Source organism: Vulpes vulpes, unplaced genomic scaffold (assembly GCF_048418805.1).
Source record: "Vulpes vulpes isolate BD-2025 unplaced genomic scaffold, VulVul3 u000000686, whole genome shotgun sequence".
Taxonomy (NCBI): domain Eukaryota; kingdom Metazoa; phylum Chordata; class Mammalia; order Carnivora; family Canidae; genus Vulpes; species Vulpes vulpes.
The window spans coordinates 192,574-219,578 of NW_027325822.1; the positions used below are offsets into that span (position 1 = coordinate 192,574).

Below are 27,005 nucleotides of genomic sequence, written 5' to 3' on the forward strand. Positions count from 1 at the left end.
AAGAAAAAGAAATAAAAGCCATCCAAATTGGCAAGGAAGAAGTAAAATTGTCATGATTTGCAGATAATATGATATTCTATATGGACAACCCTAAAGACCACCAAAAAAACTGCTAGAACTGGTACATGAATTCAGTAAAGTTGCAGGGTACAAGATCAAGGTACAAAAATGTGTTGCATTTCTGTACACCAGTAATGAAGCAGTAGAAAGAGAAATCAAGGAGTCAACCTCATTTATAATTGCACCCAAAACCATAAGATACCTATGAATAAACCTAACCTAAGAAGTGAAAGACCTGTATTCTGAAAACTATAAAACATAGATGAGAGACATTGAAGAGGACACAAAGAAATGGGAAGACATTCCATGCTCATGGATTGGAAAAACAAATATTGTTAAAATGTCTGTATTGCCTAAGGCAATCTACACATTCAATGAATTCCCTATCAAAATACCAGCAGTATTTTTCACAGAGCTAGAACAAACAATCCTAAAATTTGTATGGAACCACAGAAGACTCCAAATAGCCAAAGCAACTTTGAAGAAGAGAAGCAAAGCTGAAGTCATCAAAACAGTATGTGTTGGCACAAAAATAGACACATTGATCAATAGGACAGAATAGAAAACCTAGAAATAAACCCACAACTATATGGTCAATTAATCTTCAACAAAGCAGGAAACATTGTTCAAAGGGAAAAGGGACGATCATGAAATGTCCCTTTCCACATGAAAGGGAAAAGGACGATCTCTTGAACAAATGATGTTTGGAAAACTGGACAGCACCATGCAAAAGAGTGAAACTGGACCACCTTCTTACACCATGCACAGAAATAAATTCAAAATGGACTGAGACCTAAATATGAGACCTGAAACCATGCAAATTTTAGAAAAGAACATAGGCAGTGACCTTCTGGCATTGGCAATAGCTACTTCTTTCTAGATATATCTCCTGAGGCACGGGAAACAAAAGCAAAAATAAACTATTGGGACTTTGTAAAAATAAAAAGCTTCTGCACAGTGAGAGAAATAACCAAGAAAACTCAAAGGTAACTTGTAGAATTGGTGAAGATACTTGCAATCCAATAAAGGCTTTGTATCCAAAATATATAAGGAAATTATAAAACACAACACCCAAAAACCAAATAATCCAATTAAAAAATGGGCAGAAAACATGAAGATACATTTTTCCAAAGAAGACATATAGATGACCAACAGACACATGAAGCAATACTCATCATCACTGACCATCAGGGAAATACAAATCAAAACTATAATAAGATATCATCTCTGGGGATCCCTGGGTGGCTCAGCAGTTTGGCGCCTGCCTTTGGCCCAGGGCATGATCCTGGAGTCCCGGGATCAAGTCCCACGTCGGGCTCCCTGCACGGAGCCTGCTTCTCCCTCTGCCTGTGTCTCTCCCTCTCTCTTTGTGTGTGTGTTTCTCTCATGAATAAATAAATAAAATCTTTAAAAAAAGAGGAATCATTTCACACCTGTCAGAATGGCTAAAATCAACAACACAATAAACAACACGTGTTTGTGAGGATGTGGAGAAAGGGGAACTCTCTTGCACTATTGGTGAGAATGCAAACTGGTGCCCCCACTGTGGAAAACAGTATGGAGATTTCTCAGAAAGTTAAAAATAAAAGTATCCCAAGATTCAGCAATTGCACTGCTGGGTACTTAACCAATGAATACAAAAATACTAATTCAAATGAATATATGCACTCCTATGTTCATAGCAGTATTACTTTTAATAGTCCAATTATGGAAACAGCCCAAGTGTCCACTGGCTGGTGAATGGATACAGAACATGTGGTACATACCCACTATATTAGCCATAATAATTAATGAAATCGTACTATATGCAATGACATGAATGGAGATAGAGTATTATGTTAAGTGAAATAAGTCAGAGAAAGACAAATACCATATGATCTTACTCATGTGCAGGATTTAAGAAACAAAAGAAATGAGCAAAAGCAAAAGAGAGAGAGAGAGAGAGAGAGAGAAGCAAACCAAGAGACAGACTCTTAACTATAGTGAACAAACTGATGGTTACCAGAGGAGAGGTGGGTCGGGGGTGGGTTAAAAAAATGATGGGGATTAAGGAGTGCACTTGTGATGAGCACAGGGTGTTGTATGGAACTGTTGAATTACAATATTGGACACCCAAAACAATTACACTGTGTGTTAACTAACCAGAATTTTAATAAAAACTTAAAAAATAACTATCTTCTCTGGTATCCAGTGTGAAGTACCTTCAAAGAAGTTTCCCACTATTTTCATTTTCCTCAAAGTCATAAAATCACAAATCCAACTGTGGCATTTCCCACAGGTATTCCTGAGCTTGAACATTACACTGAGTGCCCTTGGGTAAGTCACTTTCAACCCTGGCACCAGTTAACTACACCCTCAAAGTGTGAACATAAAGCATGATTCTATGGCACAGAGCAGAATCCACTTCTGACTCAGGGAATCCAGTGCTCACCAGCCCCTCGGCAGACTGGCATGTCAGGTGACGCCTTTCAATGAGAGATGAAATGATTACTCAGAGTCCAATATCTTGGAACAAAGAGAGGCCTGAAGGGGCTACACCATCAGGCACCATCAAGAAGTGCAGGTGCCGAGATGAAGCCTGGAGTTTAGGTTGGCTTATTATTGTAGAATGTAAAGTATGTGGAAACAAGGAAGGGAAAAAAACTCATGAAACCAATCATGTGAGGGGCAGCAGGAAAACTGCGGAGGTGACTGAACTGTACAGGTCTCAGAGGAGCATTAACTAGGGGGCTGTGGGGGATGGGAGAACTGACCTCAGCAGAACTGGTTATCTATCCACCATCATTGCTGTTTTCAGCATGTACTGTCATCAGTACAGACTGATGGCAGGAATAATTGGCTTTTGCTATATGCATATATGCTGTTGCCATTTATGCATATCCTTTTTCTTACTGTTTCTTTTACCCACTGCGGTCTTGCTCTCCCACACTAGCAGATGCCTCACACCTTGCCAGGCTGCTCTTCAAACCATACTGCACCGCAATACTCCACCCATCTATGGCCTTCCACCCATGCAGCCCCTATGCCATTGTGGTTTGGTTTTCACAGGCATGAACTGCTGGCACTGTACACGTGTTCCTGCACTGTCTCAGCCTCCACATGGTTGGTGGTGGAGATTCCAGAGCCCACACTCGCAGTCCATGGAGACTCATGGTCCTGGAAATTTTGAGTACAGCATAACAATCATGGGTATTGATGTCAGGCCTAGGTTCTAGTCCAAGTTTTAACTGAACCAGAGAAGTCATATAACCTCTTTGAGACTCTGTTTCCTCATCTATAATACTGTGATAAGGATACCACCCATTGCACAAGGTAGTTGTGATACTTAAGTGAGATCATTTTGTTGATTAAGATACTTTATCACAATGCCTGGCACCCAGTAAATGAAGTTTCCATTGTCATTTTTGTGTCATCCCAAGCAGTGTAAGGGAAACAGAAATGAGTAAGCCATGGTTCCTGTTTCCAAGGAGCTTGTCAAAAAATAAGGATAAAGTATACATAGCTACTGTAAGAACTATAAGATAAATGTCATAAGGGTAGGGTTACCAAAATGCTGTGAGTTCAAAGATTTGAAATGTGGTGTCTGAAGTCAGAATTTTGTATCTACAGGAGGGGCAAGATGGCTGAAGAGTAGGGTCCCCACCAAATTACCTAGATAACCTTCAAATCATCCTGAAAATCTACGAATTTGGCCTGAGATTTAAAGAGAGACCAGCTGGAATGCTACAGTGAGAAGAGTTCATGCTTCTATCAAGGTAGGAAGACGGGAGGGTGGGGGGCGGGGGGGGGAGGGGGAGAGAAATAAAGAAAAAAAAGGCATCCAAGTGGGAGGGGCCCCGCGAGGAGCCGGGCTAAGCCCGGGGCAAGTGTCCCCAAGACAGGAGAGCCCCTTCCCGGAGAAGCAGGAGCTGCACCAACCTTCCCGGGCGGAAAGGGGCCCGCAGGGAGTTACAGCAGGACCCCAAAAGGGTGGGGAAGCCCTCAGGCTCCCTGGGGCCCTAACAGAAAACTGCACGCCCAGGAGAGTGCGACATACTCCACGGCACAGCTCCCTAAAAGACTGCAACGCGCACGGCTGGACCCGGAACAGCTCGGAGGGGTTCGGGCAGCGGCTCCACCAAGCGGGCTGCGCGGCCAGGAGCACGAATCCAACAGCGCAGGCCCCGGAGCACAGGGCGCCGGGACACAACCCAGGATCAGGCCTCCCCCCGGGACAGGCAGAGGCCAGGAGGGCCCAGGACAGCAAGGACGCTCCTGCCTGGAACTGAGCAGATCAGCGGCCCCGCCCCGGAGCCTCCAGGCCCTGCAGACGGAGACCTCCTTAGTTACTGCGGGGGCTGAATCCAGGACTCCAGACCTGGCCGCAACCACTGGGATTGTTCCTCCAGAGGCCTCACAGGATAAACAACCCCCACGGAGCCCTGCACCAGGCAGGGGGCAGAGCAGCTCCCCCAAGTGCTAACACCTGAAAATCAGCACAACAGGCCCTTCCCTCAGAAGACCAGCTAGACAGACAAGTTCCACGGGAAGTCAAGGGACTTAAAGTATACAGAATCAGAAGATACTCCCCCGTGGGTTTTTTTTTTCTTTGAGATTTCTGTTTGCTTTCCCCCCACCCTTTTTTTTCCTTTCTTTCTTTTTCTTTCTCTTTTTCTTCTCTTTTTTTCTTTTTTTTCTTCCTTTTTTTCTTTTTTCTTTTTCTCTTTTCTTTCCTTCCTTCTCTCTCTTTTTCTCCTTTTCCCAATACAACATGTTTTTGGCCACTCTGCACTGAGCAAAATGACTAGAAGGAAAACCTCACCTCAAAAGAAAGAATCAGAAACAGTCCTCTCTCCCACAGAGTTACAAAATCTGGATTACAATTCAGTGTCAGAAAGCCAATTCAGAAACACTATTATACAGCTACTGGTGGCTCTAGAAAAAAGCATAAAGGACTCAAGAGACTTCATGACTACAGAATTTAGATCCAATCAGGCAGAAATTAAAAATCAGTTGAATGAGGTGCAATCCAAACTAGAAGTCCAAAGGACGAGGGTTAACAAAGTGGAAGAACGAGTGAGTGACATAGAAGACAAGTTGATGGAAAAGAGGGAAACTGAGGAAAAAAGAGACAAACAATTAAAAGACCATGAGGCTACATTAAGGGAAATAAACGACAGCCTGAGGAAGAAAAACCTACATTTAATTGGGGTTCCCGAGGGCGCCGAAAGGTACAGAGGTCCAGAATGTGTATTTGAACAAATCATAGCTGAAAACTTTCCTAATCTGGGAAGGGAAACAGGCATTCAGATCCAGGAAATAGAGAGATCCCCCCCTAAAATCAATAAAAACCATTCAACCACTCGACATCTAATAGTTAAGCTTGCAAAATCCAAAGATAAAGAGAAGATCCTTAAAGCAGCAAGAGACAAGAAATCCCTGACTTTTATGGGGAGGAGTATTAGGATAACAGCAGACCTCTCCACAGAGACCTGGCAGGCCAGAAAGGGCTGGCAGGATATATTCAGGGTCCTAAATGAAAAGAACATGCAACCAAGAATACTTTATCCAGCAAGGCTCTCATTCAAAATGGAAGGAGAGATAAAGAGCTTCCAAGACAGGCAGGAACTGAAAGAATATGTGACCTTCAAACCACCTCTGCAAGAAATTTTAAGGGGGACTCTTAAAATTCCCCTTTAAGACGAAGTTCAGTGGAACAATCCACAAAAACAAGGACTGAATAGATATCATGATGACACTAAACTCATATCTTTCAATAGTAACTTTGAACGTGAATGGGCTTAATGACCCCATCAAAAGGTGCAGGGTTTCAGACTGGATAAAAAAGCAGGACCCATCTATTTGCTGTCTACAAGAGACCCATTTTAGACAGAAGGACACCTACAGCCTGAAAATAAAAGGTTGGAGAACCATTTACCATTCAAATGGTCCTCAAAAGAACCCAGGGGTAGCCATCCTCATATCAGATAAACTAAAATTTACCCCGAAGACTGTAGTGAGAGATGAAGAGGGACACTATCTCATACTCAAAGGATCTATCCAACAAGAGGACTTAACAATCCTCAATATATATGCCCCAAATGTGGGAGCTCCCAAATATATCAATCAATTAATAACCAAAGTGAAGAAATACTTAGAAAATAATACACTTATACTTGGTGACTTCAATCTAGCTCTTTCTACCCTCGATAGGTCTTCTAAGCACAACATCTCCAAAGAAACGAGAGCTTTAAATGATACACTGGACCAGATGGATTTCACAGATATCTACAGAACTTTACATCCAAACTCAACTGAATACACATTCTTCTCAAGTGCACATGGAACTTTCTCCAGAATAGACCACACTCTGGGTCACAAATCGGGTCTGAACCGATACCAAAAGATTGGGATCATCCCCTGCATATTCTCACACCATAATGCCTTGAAATTAGAACTTAATCACAACAAGAAGTTTGGAAGGACCTCAAACACGTGGAGATTAAGGACCATCCTGCTAAAAGATGAAAGGGTCAACCAGGAAATTAAGGAAGAATTAAAAAGATTCATGGAAACTAATGAGAATGAAGATACAACCATTCAAAATCTTTGGGATGCAGCAAAAGCAGTCCTAAGGGGGAAATACATCACAATACAAGCATCCATTCAAAAACTGGAAAGAACTCAAATACAAAAGCTAACCTTACACATAAAGGAGCTGGAGAAAAAACAGCAGATAGATCCTACACCCCGCAGAAGAAGAGAGTTAATAAAGATTCGAGCAGAACGCAACGAAATCGAGACCAGAAGAACTGTGGAACAGATCAACAAAACCAGGAGTTCGTTCTTTGAAAGAATTAATAAGATAGATAAACCATTAGCCAACCTTATTAAAAAGAAGAGAGAGAAGACTCAAATTAATAAAATCATGAATGAGAAAGGAGAGATCACTACCAACACCAAGGAAATACAAACGATTTTAAAAACATATTATGAACAGCTATACGCCAATAAATTAGGCAATCTAGAAGAAATGGACGCATTCCTGGAGAGCCACAAACTACCAAAATTGGAACAGGAGGAAACAGAAAACCTGAATAGGCCAATAACCAGGGAGGAAATTGAAGCAGTCCTCAAAAACCTCCCAAGACACAAGAGTCCAGGGCCAGATGGCTTCCCAGGGGAATTCTATCAAACGTTTAAAGAAGAAACCATACCTATTCTACTAAAGCTGTTTGGAAAGATAGAAAGAGATGGAGTACTTCCAAATTCGTTCTATGAGACCAGCATCACCTTAATTCCAAAACCAAACAAAGACCCCACCAAAAAGGAGAATTACAGCCCAATATCCCTGATGAACATGGTTGCAAAAAATTCTCAACAAGATACTAGCCAATCGGATCCAACCGTACATTAAGAAAATTATTCACCGTGACCAAGTAGGATTTATTCCTGGGACACAAGGCTGGTTCAACACTCATAAAACAATCAATGTGATTCATCATATCAGCAAGGGAAGAATCAAGAAACATATGATCCTCTCATTAGATGCAGAGAAAGCATTTGACAAAATACAGCATCCATTCCTGATCAAAACTCTTCAGAGTGTAGGGATAGAGGGAACATTCCTCGACATCTTAAAAGCCATCTACAAAAAGCCCACAGCAAATATCATTCTCAATGGGGAAGCACTGGGAGCCTTTCCCCTAAGATCAGGAACAAGACAGGGATGTCCACTCTCACCACTGCTGTTCAACATAGTTCTGGAAGTCCTAGCCTCAGCAATCAGACAACAAAAAGACATTAAAGGCATTCAAATTGGCAAAGAAGAAGTCAAATTCTCCCTCTTTGCAGATGACATGATACTGTACATAGAAAACCCAAAAGACTCCACCCCAAGATTGCTAGAACTCATACAGCAATTTGGCAGCGTGGCAGGATACAAAATCAATGCCCAGAAATCAGTGGCATTTCTATACACTAACAATGAGACTGAAGAAAGAGAAATTAAGGAGTCAATGCCATTCACAATTGCACCCAAAAGCATAAGATATCTAGGAATAAACCTAACCAACAGGGTAAGGATCTATACCCTAAAAACTATAGAACACTTCTGAAAGAAATTGAGGAAGACACAAAGAGATGAAAAAATATTCCATGCTCATGGATTGGCAAAATTAATATTGTGAAAATGTCAATGTTACCCAGGGCAATTTACACGTTTAATGCGATCTCTATCAAAAGGGACTTTCTCTGAACTTTCTTCAGAGAGTTAGAACAAATTATTTTAAGATTTGTGTGGAATCAGAAAAGACCCCGAATAGCCAGGGGAATTTTAAAAAAGAAAACCATAGCTGGGGGCATCACAATGCCAGATTTCAGGTTGTACTACAAAGCTGTGGTCATCAAGACAGTGTGGTACTGGCACAAAAACAGACACATAGATCAATGGAACAGAATAGAGAACCCAGAAGTGGAACCTGAACTTTATGGTCAACTAATATTAGATAAAGGAGGAAAGACTATCCACTGGAAAAAAGACAGTCTCTTCAATAAATGGTGCTGGGAAAATTGGACATCCACATGCACAAGAATGAAACTAGACCACTCTCTTTCACCATACACAAAGATAAACTCAAAATGGATGAAAGATCTAAATGTGAGACAAGATTCCATCAAAATCCTAGAGGAGAACACAGGCAACACCCTTTTTGAACTCAGCCACAGTAACTTCTTGCAAGATACATCCACGAAGGCAAAAGAAACAAAAGCAAAAATGAACTATTGGGACTTCATCAAGATAAGAAGCTTTTGCACAGCAAAGGATACAGTCAACAAAACTAAACGACAACCTACAGAATGGGAGAAGATATTTGCAAATGACATATCAGATAAAGGGCTAGTTTCCAAGATCTATAAAGAACTTATTAAACTCAACAGCAAAGAAACAAACAATCCAATCATGAAATGGGCAAAAGACATGGAGAGAAATCTCACAGAGGAAGACATAGACATGGCCAACATGCACATGAGAAAATGCTCTGCATCACTTGCCATCAGGGAAATAGAAATCAAAACCACAATGAGATACCACCTCACACCAGTGAGAATGGGGAAAATTAACAAGGCAGGAAACCACACATGTTGGAGAGGATGCGGAGAAAAGGGAACCCTCCTACACTGTTGGTGGGAATGTGAACTGGTGCAGCCACTCTGGAAAATTGTGTGTAGGTTCCTCAAAGAGTTAAAAATAAACCTGCCCTACGAGCCAGCAATTGCACTGTTGTGGATTTACCCCAAAGATTCATATGCAATGAAATGCTGGGACACCTGCACCCCGATGTTTCTAGCAGCAATGTCCACAATAGCCAAACTGTGGAAGTAGCTTCAGTGTCCATCAAAAGATGAATGGATAAAGAAGTTGTGGTTTATGTATACAATGGAATATTACTCAGCCATTAGAAATGACAAATACCCACCATTTGCTTCGACATAGATGGTCATGGAGGGTATTATGCTGAGTGAAGTAAGTCAATCGGAGAAGGACAAACATTGTATGTTCTCATTCATTTGGGGAATATAAATAATAGTGAAAGGGAATATAAGGGAAGGGAGAAGAAATGTGTTCGAAATATCAGAAAGGGAGGCAGAAAATAAAGACTCCTAACTCTGGGAAACGAACTAGGGGTGATGGCAGGGGAGGAGGGCGGAGGGTGGGGGTGAGTGGGTAACGGGCACTGAGGGCGGCACTTGACAGGATGAGCACTGGGTGTTATTCTGTATGTTGGCAAATTGAACACCAATAAAAAATAAATTTATTATTAAAAAAAAGAATTTTGCATCTAATAGTTTCATGTGTGATTTTGTTAATGCTGATGTCTGGGAATACAATTTTAAAGCTAGAAGGGCAAGTATGCTGACACCCCCTTTCCTGTATCCATTGGCAGACACTACTACTCGATCTGAGATATGGCCTTAAAATTTTTGGTATACTGCTTCAGGCATCAATACTGATTAATTGAATTTGTCCTTGAAAGAGAGTATGGCACCTAAAGTATGATGTTCCTGTGAGGACATCAAGAAGAAAGGGGCATAAGATAACAGTACTTAATAGTAGGGGTAAAAGAGATAGAAAGGTATCAATTTTGAAGAAAATTATTACTGGTAAATGTTGAGAGATAAATTATATTAAGTTGTAATGTATAATTCATAGTAAAAGTCATAGTTTGAGCTTGAAGTGGATAGAATTAATGGCTGTTGAATTGTGGGCAGGAGATTTGAAGCTAAATTTGATGGACAATCTAAAGAAATCTTGAAGTTGCCCCATGATGATGGTAGAAATTGTGTGGAAAACAAGAACTGACTGCATGATGAAGAACAACCACTTAGAACACAGTGGATTATAACAAGGAAGATTTGTTAACATGTTCACTCCCTTTACTAGATTGTGGCATGTAAAAGCCAAGGAATTATGCCTTATTTTCTTTGAATCCCAAGATTTGAATGCAGCATACAAAGCATTGAATGAATAAACGAATGAATGAAGGAACGTTTGGTGATCATTGAGCACATGAATGTAGACAACTTATATGAGAACAAGTTGAAAAACCACCCTAAAAGAGATTAGATTGGGACTAGAGAAGTAATAAAAATTGAGTATCCATTGAGCAAATCATATCATCCATTTCCTCTGTATTCAATAGGTAATTTGCCCTACTAAGCAATCATTCCTATCTCGGTCTATGCCAAAGGTTCTTTGTCTACAAGTAAGAAGCACTTGCATACTTCTGAAAAAATCCAATTACCCCAGGGCCTCTCAGACAAATCAAATTAGAATCTCTGGAAGTGTGATCTAGTCTTCAATATTTCTTAAACTTTTTGTGAGGTTTATATTTCTAAGTAATCTCTATACCCAACGTGGGGCTTGAATTTATAACCCTGAGATCAAGAGTGGCACAGTCTACTGACTGAGCCAGTCAGGTATACCTAGTCTTTCATATATTTAAGAGCTCCCTGGGTCAGGGCACTTGAGGTGATGAGCACTGGTGTTACTTGCAACTGATGAATCACTAAACTAATAATACACTATATGTTAATCAATTGAATTTAAATTTATAAACAAACGAATAAATAATAAAAGCTCCCCAGGTAATTTATGCTGCCAAGATTGAGAGCTATGGGATTGATACTAGATAAAACAAGATGCAAGTGTATTAAATTATCTAATTACACAAAAATTCAACATTATAGCTAGAATTAACTTATAGTAATTTTCTGTAAGAAATGAAGTATCTCAGTTCTCAACTTTTACTTACAATGGTCTTTAAATTAATAAAAATTAATTTATTTATTTGGGTTTTTTTAAGATTTTATTTATTTATTCACAGAGAGAGAGGCAGAGACATAGGCAGAGGGAGAAGCAGGCTCCATGCAGGGAGCCCTAGATGGGACTTGATCCCTGGACTCCAGGATCACACCCTGAGCAGAAGGCAGATGCTTAACCACTGAGCCACCCAGGCATCCCACAGTTGTAACGTAATAGAACAAACATATATTAGTCTCAGCCTCCAGTGTCTGGAGCAGAGCTCCTAAAACCCTTGTAAATTCCTAAGTGATAAAAAGCACCAGAAGCATCTTCTGTTACAATATTTGCTCTTTGACCCGGATTCCAGACACAGGGCTACTGAAACTTATGCAAATTCCCAAGTGATAAAAGGACTAGTGATGTGGGAAACAAAGGCAAAAAAATGTAGATTAAATTAAAATATCCTGGGATACCTGGGTGGCTCAGTGGTTGAGCATCTGCCTTCAGCTCAGGGCATGACCGCAGGATCCGGGATCAAGTCCCACATTGGGCACCTTGTGGGAGGCCTTCTTCTCCCTCTGCCTGTGTCTCTGCCTCTCTCTCTATCTCTCATGAATAAATAAATAAAATCTTTTTTAAAAAATCTCCTTACAGCTTGCAGACTTCTGAGAGATACCTGAAACATGCAGAGTGTGACGTTCCTCAAGGAACTCTTGGCTGCCTTTGTGACTTACTGTTTAAAAGGGACTTTATCCTGGCAACAGCTGGCCTCTCTAGGTCCTGATAGCCTTGCTTCCAGGTTTCTGAGAGACTTGCACTATCCCCAATCCCCACTAATTAAAATGTATACAATCTGTCACTCCTCACAATCCCAGTGTAGTTCTTTCTGTCCACAGGTCCTGTCTTATGAATAGGGAAGGCGTTAAGGTATAGGTAGGAGAGATAGGAGGCCCCTGACTCCCCTGACTAGGCTCTGAAACTATTCCTGGCAGATGTAGATGCTGTGACAGAGCTGAACAAGAGATAAGGGAACAAACTAAGATGGCACAAGAATCTCAAGGCCATGAGCTTCCTAGTCGGATATCAATAAAAGATTGCCACTAAAATCCCTCAGTGGGAACCCTTTGAGGACCCCTCTGATTTTGGAGAGCTTTTTTCTTTCCTTTCTGCTCTCATCTTCACTTAATAAACTTTCACTTCACTTCACCCTTTTGTATCCACAAGATTCATTCCTCAACTCTGTGAGACAAGAACCCTGCAATCCTGCAACACTAGAAGCATTTTTTGTTCCAGTGAGGTGACTCTAGGTGGGATCTTGGATGGTGATTGGTCACTAGAAAGTCCAAGCCAAGATTAGATGCTTGAAGTTTTCAGCCTTATCCACCCTATCCCCATCCTCCAGAAAGGGGACAAGGGCTGGAAATGGAGTTAATAATTGACCATACCTATGTGAGGAAGTCTCCATAAAATCCCAATAGTGTGGAATTCAAAGAGCTTCTAGGTTGGTGAAAACATCCACATACCAAGAGAGTGATGCACCCCAACAGCATGGAGCTAGAAGTTCTGGTGCTCAGAACTATCCTAGACCTCATCCTATGTATCTCTTCAACTGACTATTCCTTTGTATCTTCAATCATATCCTTTAATAAACTGGTAAAAATAAGTGTTTCCCTGAGTCCTGTGAGTCACTGTAACAAATTAATCAAATATAAAGAGGGAGTTATGGGAGTCTCAGATTGTAATCCATCAGTCAAAAGCACAGGTCTTGTGGGCCTGAGTTCTTAACCTGTGGACCTGATGCAGATAGTGCCAGAACTGAATTGAACTGAGTTAAATCATAGGACACCCAGCTGGTGCAGCAGATTATTACTTGGTGGGGGAAAAACCCACACACATCTGGTGTCAGAAGTGTTGTGAGTGTGGCAATACTGTGAAAATAAAGGAGAAACACATGAGGAGGACTGGGTTTTACCCTAACACAGCAGTTCTATAAGGTTTTCCTCCATGTATTTTGCTGCTCTTTTATTAGGTACATAAACATAATTGTTATGTTCTCTTACCTAATTGACTAATTTATCTTTATTAAATATCCTTATTTTAATGTGGTAATAGTCTTTGCCCTAAAACCTACTTTGTCTTTTCCTTACACTAAAGTTAACATGGTATTTTTTTTATCAAACATTTTATTTTTATTCTTTTTGTCTTTAAAAGAAAAATGATCTTCTTATAGGCAGCAGATAGTTATTTCATTTTTATCCAACCTGCCAATCTAAGACATTAAACTGGAATGTTCAGACCAGTTATGTTTCATCATTATTGATACAGTTTGGTTTTGAGTAAATACTCTTCTATCTTTTATTTGTCCTATTTGTTCCTTTTTCTCTCATTTTCTGCCTTCTTTTCCATTAGTCAAGTATTTTTCTGAATCCATTTTATCCCTGTTGTAAGCTTATTACCTATAACTTTTTAATTTTTTTTATTTTAGTGGTCTGTCTTGGATTTATGGCATACATTTTTAACTTACTGTAGTCTACCTTCATGTCATATTATACCAGTTTGGGGATCCCTGGATGGCTCAGCGGTTTAGTGCCTCCCTTCAGCCCAGGGTATGATCCTGGAGTCCCGGAATCAAGTTCCACATCGGGCTCCCTGCATGGAGCCTGCTTCCCTCTGCCTGTGTCTCTGCTTCTCTCTCTCTTCTCTCTCTCTCTCTCTCTCTCTCTCTCTCTCTGTGTGTGTGTGTGTGTCTCTCATGAATAAATAAATAAAATCTTTAAAAAATATATTATACCAGCTTGTGTACAATCTAAGATCCTTAAAATAGCTTACTCATCTTTGCCTCTTGACCTTTATTCCATTATTGTATACATTTTACTTTTACATATGTTATAAAACTTACAATATATATTATTATTTAGTTTTAAAAAGTTTTAAATAATAAAAACATTTTATTATCCACTTTATTACCATTTCTAGATGAGAAATACACTTTTGTGTGTCTTCTCCACTCTCAGTAATTTACTATAAATACTATTTCACTTCTAACACCAGATGTGTGTGGATATGTGTGTGTGTTAGGGGATATAACCCCATACCAAACAATTCTGCACTAGTTGAGTTTCCTACAATTTAATTCCACAGGTTAAAGTGTCAGTCCCACAAAATTGCTCCCCACAACTTCAGACACCAATAGCAAGTCCAAGTTGTTTCCTGTGATTCTGACCTACTTGATGGGGGAACAGGACTAGGTGAGGACAAAGCACAAGCCTGAGGCAGCACATTGACAAATCCTTGAAACAGGCAGAGGGACATTCCTCTACAGATTCAACTGCCTTGATGTTCATAATCTTGCTAAGAGCAAAGGGCAATCTTAGCCCGACCCCCAGGATCCTGTAAGTCTACTTTAACATATAAAAATTTCTTTAGGGGCAGCCCGGGTGGCTCAGTGGTTTAGCGCCGCCTTCAGCCCAGGGCATGATCCTGGAGACCTGGGATCCAGTCCCACCTCAGCCTCCCTGCATGGAGCCTGCTTCTCCCTCTGCCTATGTCTCTGCCTCTCTCTCTCTCTCTCTCTCTCTCTCTCTCTCTCTTAAATAATAAATAAATAAATAAATAAATAAATAAATAAATAAATAAATAAATAATTTTTTAAAAAAATTCCTTTAGAAATTTCCCTTTATCTCTAAACCCCCAAGATACGTGTTGGCAATCATCCTCCAAGCACATGGCCCACTGATATACATCTGAAGGGGCTCATGACTCAGGTTATATTAGATGGTAATAAATGAACTTTTCCCAACAATGGCTAGCCCCGTCAAGGTTCTGGAAACCTTGCTTCCAAAATTCCTTAGAGAGTACACTATCCTCAAACCCCTCCCAACTCCCAGGTATATAATCAGCCACCCCTCACAGGCCCAAGGCAACAGCTCTTCCTGCCCATGGGTCCTGTCCCTGTGCTTAATAAAACCACCATTAGCACCAAAGACGTCTCAAGAATTCTTTCTTGGTTCGGCTCTGGACCTGACCCCACCAAACCTCCTCTATATTCCAAAACTTCATCATACTATGAATCAGAGTTTCATATTATCCCTCTTCAAGTTTGATTAATTTGCTAAAGCAGATCGTATAAGGTAGAAAAATATTTACTTACTAGATTACTGGTTTATTATAAAAGAATATAACTCAGGAACAGGCAGATGGAGGAGATACATTGGGCAGAGTTTCCATGCTTTCTTCGGGCACACAATTCTTACATCTCCAAAAATTCACTAACCTGGAAGTTCTCTGAACCCATTCATTTGAGTTTTTCATCGAGGCTTTATTACATAGGCATGATGGATTAAATCTTTGGCTATTAGTGATTGAAATCAATCTCCAGCCCCTCTCCCTTTCCTTCAGTTTGGGGCAGGGTGGGGACAGGGGTGTGGGTGTAGATAGAACTAAAAATTCTAACCCTGTTATCAAGGTTGGTTCCCCTGGCAACCAGCCCGCATCCATAGAGGCTTTCCAAAAGTCGCTCATTAGCATAACCTCAGGTATGCTTGAAAGAGGTTTGTTATGAATAAAAAGAGACATCCACTTCACCTTTATGCTCTGAAGCTATTTCAGGAACTGAGGACAAAAGACCAAATACTATAACAAAAGATGTCCCTACAGCTCTTAAGAAATTACAAGGATTTTATGGGACGCCTGGGTGGCTCAGCAGTTAAGAGTCTGCCTTCAGCTCAGTGCATGATCCTGGAGTCCCTGAATTGAGTCCCTGGATAGAGTCCCTGGATAAAGTCCCTGGATCAAGTCCCTGGATGGAATCCCCGGATCGAGTCCCACATCAGGCTCCCTGAATGGAGACTGCTTCTCCCTCTGCCTGTGTCTCTGCCTCTCTTTGTGTGTGTCTCTCATGAATAAATAAATAAAATCTTTTTAAAAAAGGAAATTACAAGAATTTTATAAAATATGTGCCAGGAATAGTGAACAAAGACCAAATATGTATTTATTATAAGCAGCAATATCACACCATTTCTGGCCATCTTCATTCCTTTCTATAGGTGCATATTTTTATCTATCATTTTCCTTCTGCATAAAACACTTTCTTTAACACTTCTTATAGTACAGGTCTGCCAGTGGTAAATTATTTCAGCTTTTTGTGGAGGCCGAGAAAAATTAAGGCCATCCCACCTAAAGTTTAGCATTAGCACAAGTACAGCCATCTTAGGCCCCTGTGAATAAGAGCTGAACCTTATGGGAAAAACTGCAGAATGTCCTCAATGTCCTCAGCAGGGAATCCCATATCAGAAAGACAACAGAGCCCACGCCCATGGTGGAAAGTCCCATATTAGAATGAGAACAGAGCTCAATGCCCTTGAAGGCCCCATATCAGAATGTAAACAGAATTTGAGAAATTCTTCCACCCCTTCTGAAAATCCCCTAGACCAGCCTATAAAAAACCCAGCTGTAACCCACTTCGGGGTCCAAGTCCTTGCTCTGCTGTGTCAGGTATACTTGGACCCAAGCTCGAGCTTGCAAATAAACCCTCGTGCACTTGTATCGGTGTGGGCTCCTTGGTGGTTTCTCGGATTCGCAATCTTGGGCACAACAGCCACAGTCCCAAGAACTAGAAAAAAACGCCACCCACTAAAAAGCATCAAGGTAAATGTAAATACAGTGTGGTTCTAATTTTTTTCATACAATCTCAGACAACCCCAAGTAACTTTATAAATACCTTATGAAAAAAAAGCAATTTTAAAACCCATCAAAACTATTTAAAATATTTAAGGGCAGAGATCTCAAATTTCCTTCAATCAGGCCAGAAATCATCACCAAAAATTATGATCACAGTTACAAATAGAATGGGTAGAATGTTTAAGTTTAGGATAAACAAAAAAGCCCCTGTAACTTTTTAAATATAATTATTTACTCAAATATACTGTAAAAAGGAATGGTGACAACTCAGGAAGCAAAAATAAGCTTGCAAGTGAAATTTCTAGAAGCTCATGGAAACAATACCATCCCATATTGCATATGCCAAAGGAAAAACAGTCAAATGGGATTAAGAATACTCTCATCATCTTCGTTTATTTGGTCGTGCAAGGTGTTAACTATTTTCACTGCCTGTATCACAGTTAGTCCACAGGAGGGGCTGTTGGATCTTGTCCATTATGAAGACTGGTTGGCTTGCCAGTTAGGTTGGATCCTCTTAAATTAGGAGGTCTCAGTAGAAACAAGATCACTGCAATAACCATCCAGGTCATCAAGATCATGGTAATACTGATGCCATTATCACCAGAGGGCCCTGGTAATTCCTGAAGACATCCCGTCTGTGCAGTAGGACTGGGACTGCCTCAAGAAATTGATCAGCCTTCTCATTGCATGCTCATGAGAGCAAACACATTCACGAGGATCGAATCCACCTTCTGCCACGATTGCCCAGCTTGATTTAACTTGACTGTTTAAATCTGCCCAGACAACAACCGATAGGTGGGGGAGGATGGGGGCTGGGACCAAGGCTCGGCAGAAATACCGCCTGAAGCTTCCGGAACTGGCTGATCTGGGCGCTGAGGCCGCTGCTGCTCCTGACCGCTGGCTTCCTCCTCTCCTCTGTTTTCGGAATATTTCTTTAATTCTGTTCTCACTTAGTCTTCAGAAACTTCAGTTCTTGCCAAATTCTACCTAAATGGCTTTGAATAAACCTAGGGAGGTTTAATATGCCTCCAGGTTTCCTCACCTTGATCATTATCAAAATTATCTCAGATTCCATCCTCAGGGAATTGTTATGGTTCCTTTAATTTTTGCATCCTGCTTTTATTACCATAATCTTTCTCAAAAACTCAATCTTGGGCAGCCCGGGTGGCTCAGCGTTTTAGCGCCGCCTTCAGCACCTGGGATCAAGTCCCACGTTGGGCTCCCTGCATGGAGCCTTATGTCTCTGCCTCTGTGTGTGCGTGTGTGTCTCTCATGAATAAATAAATATAATATATTTTTTAAAAACCCTCAATCTTTGGGTCCCTGAGACAGGGCTGGTTGACATGGCAACCAAGAGATGGCATATATATAGATCAGTGGGAAAGAATATTTAGAAATAGACCAATACAGGGATCCCTGGGTGGCGCAGTGGTTAGTGCCTGAATAACTGACAAGGTTATATTTATAATTCCTCTCTTCGGGCTTTGATATACATTTTCCTGATGGCTAATGATATTGAGTATCTTTTCATGTACTCACTCGCCATTTGAGGAATGTCCATTTGTATCTATCGCCCATATTTTAAGTTGAGTTATTTGTCTTTGTTTTTGAGTTGTATAAATTCTTTATATATAATATATACAAGTCCTTTATCAGATATATGATTGACAAACATTTTCTCCCATTTTGAGGGTTTTCGCTTTCTTGATGGTATCCACTGAAGCATGAAAGATTTTAATTTTGTAAGTCCAAGTTCACCTATTAGTTTTTTATTTTGTTATTTTGACATTTGTATCCTATCTAAAAGGACTTTGTCTAACTTGTAGTCAGAAAGATTTACTTCTATATTTTCTTCTTAGATTTGCATAGCTTCAGCACTTATATTTAGTCTTATGATCCACGTTTTGCTAATTTGTGTATATAGTATGAGGTAGGGTTGAGGAAGTTTCATTCTATTCCTAGTTTGATGTTTTGTTTATTTATTTATTTATTTATTTTATTTATTTTCATGAAAGGGTGTTGGATTTTGTAAAATGCTTTTTCTGTGTTTGTCCAAATGATTATTTGGGTTTTGTCCTTTATTTTATTGATATGATATCATCTTACTTTAATAGATTTTCAGATGTTATACCAACTTTGCATTTCTAGAATATATTCCACTTGATCATGAAGTATAATTCTTTAATTCTATAATTCTCATCAGTGAGTTTGGTTTGACAGTATTTAAAAAAAATTTTTTTTATTCATGAGAGACACACAGAGAGGCAGAGACATAGGCAGAGGGAGAAGCAGACTTCCTGCAGGGAGCCCAATGTAGGGGCTCAAGGCAGACACTCAACCACTGAGCCACCCAGGCGTCCTGATTTGTTAGCATTTTATTGAGGATTTTGACATAAATGCCTATGGTTTTCTTTTCTTCTCATGCTTTTGTCTACTTTTATTTGTAGGAAAATACCAGCCTTACAGAATTTGGAAAATGTTTCTCTTCTATTTTCTGTAACAATTTGTAAAGAATTTGTATTGATTATAATTAGTTATTTAAAAGAATTTGGACATGGGCTTTTTCTTGTGAGAAGTTTTTTAAATTACAAATTCAATCTCTATAGTTGTTATAGGTCTACTCTGATTTTCTACTTCTTGAATTTGTTTCAGTAGTTTGTTTCTTTCTAGGAATATGTCCATTTCACCTAGGTTATCTAATTTATTGGCAAACAGTTATTCATAGTATTCTCTTACATTCTTTCTCTTTCTTCAATGTTGGTAGTAACAACTGCTGTCTCATTACTTCTTTTAGTAATTTGAGTCTTCTCTTTTTTTTCTTGTTCTGTTTAGCTAAAGATTTATGAATTTGTTAGTCTTTTCAGAGAAACATTTTTTGTTTATTTTGTTGATTTTCAATTTATTGAAGCTTATTTTATGGCCTAACATATTGTTTATCCTGGGGAAGGTTCCATGTGTACTTGAGAAGAATATGTATTCTACCTTGTTAAAGGGGAGTTTATTATTAAGTCTGGTTTCTTTATATTGTTGTTCAAGTCTTCTGTTTCCTTGTTGATCTTCTGCTTTGTTGTCCTATACATTCCCGAAAGTGGAACGTTAAAGTTTCCAACTATTGTTGAATTCTCCTTAACATTCTTCAATTCTATGACTTTGTTTCTCCTCTTTGGGGCTCCGGTTTTGGGTGCATATGCATCTGTGTTTGTATTTTTAATATCTTACAGATGGATATACTCTGTTATCATTATAAAATGTTTTTATTTACTTATAATAAATTTTTCTGTTTTCAAGTCTATTTTTTTCTAATATTATAGCCATTCCTGCTTTACTTAATGCTGAAAAATAGAATGTTTTCCCTTTAATTTCTGGAACAAAGCAAAAAGATTCTTTTCATCACGCCTAGTCAACATCGTAGTGGAAGTCCAAAATGGTACAACTACTCATGAAGAAACAACATAATACTAATTGGAAAGGGGAAATACTTTCCTTACATGCAGACAACATAATTGTCTAGAAAAAAACTCCCAAGGAATCTATAAAACAAAAACCCTTAGAAATATCAAGTGAGTTTAACAAAAACTCAGGATATAAGTCAACACACAAAATCTATCATATATCTGAAAACCAGTAATGAAATGAAAAAAGAATACAATAGTTCCAACAATTAAACAAAATTGAAGAAAACAATACTATTTATGATAACTCAAAAAAGGAAACAATTACATGTGAATTTAACAAAAAAATAAACAAGACTGCATGTTGAAAACTATAAAACACTGATTCAAGAAATCCAGGAATATCTAAAGAAATAGAACGACATCTAGTATTCATGGATTTGTAGAATCTACATAGTAAGATGAAGGATATACCCAAATCTAGATTTAACACAATTTCCACCAAAGTCACAAGATTTTTTGTAGTTATAGAAAAGCTGATTCCATAACATATAGGAAAAACTCAAAGGAATTAGAATAACCAAAACTATTTTGAAAAAGAAGACCAAATTTGGAGGAATAACACTACTTGAGATTAAAATTCACTTTAAAACTATGGTTATCAAGACAGTGTGGTATTGGTAAAGAGATGGCATATATATAGATCAGTGGGAAAGAATATTTAGAAATAGACCAATACAGGGATCCCTGGGTGGCGCAGTGGTTAGTGCCTGCCTTTGGCCCAGGGTGCGATCCTGGAGACCCAGGATCGAGTCTCACGTCGGACTCCCAGTGCATGGAGCCTGCTTCTCCCTCTGCCTGTGTCTCTGCCTTTCTCTCTCTCTCTCTCTCTCTCTCTCTCTCTCTCTGTCTGTCATGAATAAATAAATAAATAAAATCTTTAAAAAAAATTTTTTTTAAAAAGAAAGAGAACAGGAGTCTTTGTCAAGATTTGTGGGTAAGGAAGACTGTGACTAAAACAGGGTATCATAGAGACTTTGGGGGGTTATGGGATTGTTATGTATCCTGATTGTGGTGTGGTTACATGAATCTATGCATGTGTTAATGTTCATGGTACTGTTCATACCAAAAAAGTAATCTACTATGTGTAATTTTAAGAAAAGACAGATCTCTTTATGTAACAAGGTGAAACACATGCCTGCATATATAGTTAAGTAAAAAAAATATTGATGCAAAATAATTTGTATTATATGCTGTTGTTTGGTAAAAATGTTAAAAAATATATGTGTGTTTACTTTCATATGTATAAGATATCTTTGAAAGAATAACTAAGAAACTCACCAGATGACTAGGGGCCAGGTATAAGGTAGAAAGTTTTTACTGCATATGATTTTGTGTCAGTTTTGGGTACCCGTTTAAAATTATTCTTTTTAAAAAAGATTATTTATTTATTTATTTATTTACTTGAGAGAGAGAGAGAGAGAGAGCAGAGTAAGTGGAAGAGAACATGAGTAGGGGGAGAGTAGAGGAAGAGGGAGAAGTAGGCTCCCTGCTGAGCAGGGGCTTGATCCCTGGACCCTGGGATCATGACCTGAGCTGAAAGCCAGATGCTTATCTGACTGAGCCACCCAGGCACCTCTAAAATTATTCTTTCTATCTTTATTATAATATATGATATGTAGAAAATAATACATGTGGTTATAATGGGCACCCAGAGGTGAGAACTATAGCTTTATAAATTCGTACTTATTATGTTATTTTGCTTATTGCTTGTCTTCCTCACTAAAATGTAAGTTTCAAATGTGTGAGGATTTTTTTCCACTCCTTTAATTAAACATGTATCTGTATTGCCTCGAACAGTGACAAGCACACAGTAGTTAACTAACAAATGTTTGTCGAGTGAATAAAATAAAGTGATAAGAACAAGATACATGGTGGAAGCAGAAAAGAGGAACAGTTGTCTGGTTTTGATTAAGGAATGGAAGGAAGAGTCAGCAAGGCTTAATGATAGAGATAAAATATGAGCTGGTCTATGAAAGGTGATACTAGATAGCAGGGTGTGAAAGCATGTAGATTTGAGGTCTCAGTGCGCTTTCCAAATTGTAAGCACTTGTATGAGACTTTGACTTAGGGTGGGAAAAGGAAAAGCTGAGTAGTTAGAGAGGAGGCTGGAGAGAGAGAGAGAGACAAAGTTAGACTACCAAGGTTTTTGTATACCATGCTAAGGAGTTGGGATTTGGGGAGAAACATGGAGGGTTTGAACTAAGTGATCCTGATGACTGAGAGAAATGGATGAAATCTATAACTATTCATACATCACCCTTTCAGTGAGTTTTTCCATAATAGCATTCGTCTCCTCTTCCCCTGTGTACATTGCTATCCTACTTACTTGCTTTGTTTCTTCATAATACTTGTCACCTTCTGGTATGTTTTTTCTTAAATATTTTATTATCCGACACAAAAATGTAGTTCCTGTGAGGGCAGACATTTTTATCCATTTTGGTCATGGCTCTATCCTCAGAGCCTGGTGCATATTAACTGTTCGATAAATATTTGTTGCATGGATTTGTCAAAATTTTGAATGTGGAGGAAGTCGAGGAAAAATTATCAGATTGCGATGCCTCTGGATTTCTGATAATCCACTGGCTAACTTTTCCAGCTCAGTTCCCAAATACAACTAATTATTAATAGCATAAGCCCCTAATTCTCTATATTTATTCTTTGATTACACCAATATCCTCTGAATCAACCTCTCTGCCTCCAGATTGCACCAGTTCAACCCATTTTCTGTATTCCGGTTTTAAATATTACTAAATACTTTCTTGCTTAAAATTCTTCTTTGGCTTTCTGTTTTCCTCATAATTAAGCTCAAACTCCATGATACTTCCTTCTCTGGCCTCTTCTAACATTCAGATTCATGACCCATTACTACTCCTTTCACAGTATACTTCAAGTCCACTGCCATTCTTCCCTTTCATTCGTCCATTACATTAAACAAATCTTTATTGAGCACTCTCTAGTAGATAAGGTGTATTTCAGGTTTTTAGTATTCACCAATCAATGGGATAGTCATAGTTCCTACACGGTCTCCTTTACCTATTATTTTGTCACATTATAGCGTTGCTACTTGTTTATGTATTCATTTCCCCCACTTTTTGGAGGGTCTTGAAATCCAGGACTGGGTCTTATTCTTCTTTATATGGGCAATATCAGGAACGGAACCTTACGCTGAGTGGTTGTTCAGAATCTGCTGTTTGAATGACAAAATATGAGTTAAAATGTTGAAATGAACTATAAAAATACCATCAAAAGTAAGAACCTGGTGCTGGCCCCTGTCATTTCCCTGACCACATTTTGGTTATTTATTCATCTGACAAACATCAATAATCACCTATTTTATGCCAGGCTCTTATGTGTTTAAAATGTCACGTTTAGCTCCTAAGCTGTGGGTTCCTATTGCAATGCCCATGAGTGTAGCGCAGTATTTGGGACATGGTAGATGCTCACTGTATAGTAGTAGATTGACTGAAAATAACCACAAAAAAGGAAAACAGGTACAGATTTTGGGCCCAGTGTTTTCTGGAGGTAGTGGCAATAGGTAATTCAATATTGAACTTTTAACCAGAGTAAGGATTATTCTTATTATTGAAAATTTTGGGAATCCCTGGGTGGCTCAGCGGTTTAGCACCTGCCTTCAGCCCAGGGCATGACCCTGGAGACCCCGGATCGAGTCCCACGTCGGGCTTCCTGCATGGAGCCTGCTTCTCCCTCTGGCTGTGTCTCTCATAATAAATAAATAAATAAATAAATAAATAAAATCTTTAAAAAAGAGAGAAAGTTTTGTCAGTTGTCATTTTCTTGGGGGAGGGGTTATATACATATACAAGAATGCTTTCTAGATGAATTTACCTTTATTTGTTAATTTGAGTATAGCATGTAACTCTTTGGATACTATTCCGAGACAAAAATGATTCAGATCTAGGATTTTTTTAAATCTCGAAATCGAAGTATGCCACTTATAAAAATGAACTTTTTACTCAACATGGTAAGTTAGAAAACGGTAAACCAGTATGGCAAATACGTAACTGTTGACATCGAAGAGTCAAGGCACTAAGGGTTAGGAAGGTATTTTAAAGGCTAAATCAATAAGGCAAGGTGACAAATTTGGATACGTGGGGTTTGGCTGAAATAATGCAGTTCTTCGGATGACTAGAGTTAAAATTTGTTTTTTTTAAAGATTTTTGGGCAGCCCCGGTGGCTCGGTGGTTTAGCGCCGACTTCAGCCCGGGGTGTGATCCCTGAGTCCCCGGATCGAGTCCCACATCGGGCTTCCTGCGTGGAGCCTGCTTCTCCCTGTGTCTCTCATGAATAAATAAATACATTTTTTTTAAAAAAATAAAGATTTTATTTATCCATGAGAGACACAGAAAGAGAGAGGCAGAGGGAGAGGGAGCCCGATATGGAACTCGATCCCGGGACTCCAGGATCACGCCCCGGGCCAAAGGCAGGCTCTAAACCGCTGAACTACCCAGGCGACCCTAGAGCTTTAATTTGTAAAAAGTTACTGTTTCTTAGCCGGTTCACATCACTAACCAGCTTCTGATACGCTGAGAGCCAGAGCAATAAAGTATTGTAAAAGCTTGCTAGAGAGGCACAGGAAGTTGCCTGTAAAGGGGGCGTGGCGTCGGAAAATAAGTTTCCGCCAAACGAAGGAAAATAGCGCTTCCGGTTACGCCATCGTTGTGTGGGGGCTTTCTTCACTGAGGTGAGTGGAAAGAAAGAGGCTCATAATTTTCACAAGTGAGTCTCCAAACCCTCCCGGGAAGCTTTCCTCTTTGCTTCAACATGGGGTGGAAAGATTTCATCCCCAGAGCACATTGTGTGAAGGATGTTTCTGACGCTTATGGTTCCGGTCGCCTGTCTACCTATTCTGAAGATGGCAGGCTGTCCTCCCTCTCTCTTTTGTCCTTTTATCCCTGGTCATTCTTCACCTCTCCTCGTTACCCCAGATCCTCTTCCTGATATTTCTGAGCCTGGGCCATTTCCTCTACCACAGATTTTTTTCCTACCTCTTAACTTCCACCTTCTTCCCCGGCCCCTTTTAGCCTCAAAACTTTTGCAACCCCCTTCTCCCATTAGGAATCTACGCCCTTCCTTTTCCTTCAGCTCCAGTACTTTACTCTCCCCCACCCCGACCCCCGTCCCTCCTGCCCGCCTCTTTCAGAGGCCATTGAATTAAAAACTTGCCAACACCAGGTGTGACTTCAGTTTCAAGGTCAACGCTGTTTTCTTTCCTTAAAATAAGCAGTGGCAGAAATTTTAGTCCTAAGACACAGGAGCTTGTTCAGATTATTATATTATTGCTGAGTTTATTTTTAGTCTAACCAAAATGATACATCAGAAACTGCACTGATTTTAACCCTCCTGACATCAAAAAAAAAAATTGGCACAGAACTTAATCCCCACTTTTTAGAGGAGCAGTCATAGGGGTTTTGCCTGTAAAACTAGTGTCAATTCTTGATGGTGGAAGCTTTCCCATCTCCTTTAGAACTTGTCATAGGACAGAAATGGTTGACAGATATGACATCCAGTCACAAATTTATTTTTTCATATGAGTTATGCCTATTATGCAAATCTTTTTCTGGTCTTTGGTGGCAACACTGAACAGCAAGCTGGCAGATTTTCCTGGGAACTTCGCAAGTATTCTCTATTTCGTGCAAGGTGAAATCTATTTTTCTGTTCCATTCATCATGTTTACTTTGTCTCGTGAGAACGTTAGTTAATCACAATTTATTATTCAATTTTTTACCCAAGAGAGGGGATATGATCATTAAACTTATAATGAGCGTCAGGATTATTCAGGCTCTAAAGAGGAATTTATTCACCAAGAATTTCCTTGAGCAAGCAATTTATTCCTTTCCTCCTGTAACTAGTGTGTTATACTTGCCAAAATAAGATGTAAATCTTTTTCTGGGCTAGGTGTAATTTTCAGTTCGTTTAGAAAAAAGTCAGGCGAGACTTCGTGATACTAAAACACTTAAAAACTTTTTCGAAGGGTATTGCTGATGTCTCTGTATTCTCTAGTCAAGTTATAGTAACACAATATTTAAATATACCACTGCTTCAACCTAGTGTGCAACCATCATTTATTCATCTAAGAATTTTTTTATTGAATAACTTTATGTGTTAGTGTTAAGCACTGAGGATACAACAGTGGAAAATAAAAAGCTTATTAAACTTTAGTTGAGAGACAGTAAATGAATATATAGTAAATATGAGTAAGTTGTAATGGAGAGGAGATGTAGTATTTTAAATAGGGATGGTGAGGAAGGCTTCTCTGGTAAGGCAACATTTGAGCAGAAACCTAAAGGAAGTGAGGGCATGAACTATGTACAACTATTAGTGGGAAAAACAGGATATATCTTATGTTGGTGTCTCTGTATTTGTTCACTCTGCTTCCACACCCCCCTTGCCCATTGTCACTTTTTTGCATGGCTTTAATGTAGCACTCTACATACTGAAATAACCTAATCCAGGCACATACATTTCCCATATTCTTTTTTTTTTTTAATCTTGGCGAGCTTCTTGCT

General features: G+C 39.3%; 1 protein-coding gene and 1 pseudogene across 18 annotated transcripts in view; one reads left to right on the forward strand and one right to left on the reverse strand.

Annotated features, from left to right (window-relative positions):
* Positions 1–17,463: 17,463 nt before the first annotated feature.
* On the reverse strand, positions 17,464–25,153 carry LOC112912430 (small integral membrane protein 14 pseudogene; annotated as a pseudogene).
* MAGED1 (MAGE family member D1) overlaps positions 24,964–27,005 on the forward strand; it is a 61,537-nt gene continuing 59,495 nt past the window's right edge. For 6 of the 18 annotated variants that reach the window (XM_072746387.1, XM_072746389.1, XM_072746377.1 and 3 more), the window contains exon 1: positions 25,120–25,180. The gene's annotated coding sequence lies outside the window, so the exon portion shown is untranslated. Of the gene's footprint in view, positions 25,181–27,005 lie in introns of all 18 variants that reach the window. The other 12 variants (XM_072746382.1, XM_072746396.1, XM_072746392.1 and 9 more) reach the window with 10 other exon arrangements.